Here is a 1,383-nt window from a genome sequence, read left to right as displayed (position 1 = left end):
GAAATCAATGGCATTTCTATACACTAACAATGAGACTGAAGAAAGAGAAACTAAGGAGTCAATCCCATTTACAATTGCACCCAAAAGCATAAGATACCTAGGAATAAACCTAACCAAAGAGGTAAAGGATCTATACCCTAAAAACTACAGAACACATCTGAAAGAAATTGAGGAAGACACAAAGAGATGGAAAAATATTCCATGCTCATGGATTGGCAGAATTAATATTGTGAAAATGTCAATGTTACCCAGGGCAATTTACATATTTAATGCAATCCCTATCAAAATACCATGGACTTTCTTCAGAGAGTTAGAACAAATTATTTTAAGATTTGTGTGGAATCAGAAAAGATCCCAAATAGCCAGGGGAATTTTAAAAAAGAAAACCACAGCTGGGGGCATCACAATGCCAGATTTCAGGTTGTACTACAAAGCTGTAGTCATCAAGACAGTGTGGTACTGACACAAAAACAGACACATAGATCAATGGAACAGAATATAGAATCCAGAAGTGGACCCTGAACTTTATGGTCAACTAATATTCGATAAAGGAGGAAAGACGATCCACTGGAAGAAAGACAGTCTCTTCAATAAATGGTGCTGGGAAAATTGGACATCCACATGCAGAAGAATGAAACTAGACCACTCTCTTGCACCATACACAAAGATAAACTCAAAATGGATGAAAGATCTAAATATGAGACAAGATTCCATCAAAATCCTAGAGTAGAACACAGGCAACACCCTTTTTGAACTCGGCCACAGTAACTTCTTGCAAGATACATCCACGAAAGCAAAAGAAACAAAAGCAAAAATGAACTATTGGGACTTCATCAAGATAAGAAGCTTCTGCACAGCAAAGGATACAGTCCACAAAACTAAAAGCAACCTACAGAATGGGAGAAGATATTTGCAAGTGACATATCAGATAAAGGGCTAGTTTCCAAAATCTATAAAGAACTTATAAACTCAACACCAAAGAAACAAACAATCCAATCATGAAATGGGCAAAAGCCATGAAGAGAAATCTCACAGAGGAAGACATAGACATTGCCAATACGCACATGAGAAAATGCTCTGCATCACTTGCCATCATGGAAATACAAATCAAAACCACAATGAGATACCACCTCACACCAGTGAGAATGGGGAAGTCAACAAGGCAGGAAACCACAAATGTTGGAGAGGATGCGAAGAAAAAGGGAACCCTCTTACACTGTGGGTGGGAATGTGAACTGGTGCAGCCACTCTGGAAAACTGTGTGGAGGTTCCTCAAAGAGTTAAAAATAGACCTGCCCTGACCCAGCAATTGCACTGTTGGGGATTTACCCCAAAGATACAGATGCAATGAAACGCCGGGACACCTGCACCCAGATGTTTCTA

Source organism: Nyctereutes procyonoides, unplaced genomic scaffold, assembly GCF_905146905.1.
Source record: "Nyctereutes procyonoides isolate TBG_1078 unplaced genomic scaffold, NYPRO_anot_genome, whole genome shotgun sequence".
Taxonomy (NCBI): domain Eukaryota; kingdom Metazoa; phylum Chordata; class Mammalia; order Carnivora; family Canidae; genus Nyctereutes; species Nyctereutes procyonoides.
The sequence above is the reverse complement of the archived record's forward strand: the minus strand, read 5'-3'. Positions refer to the sequence as shown.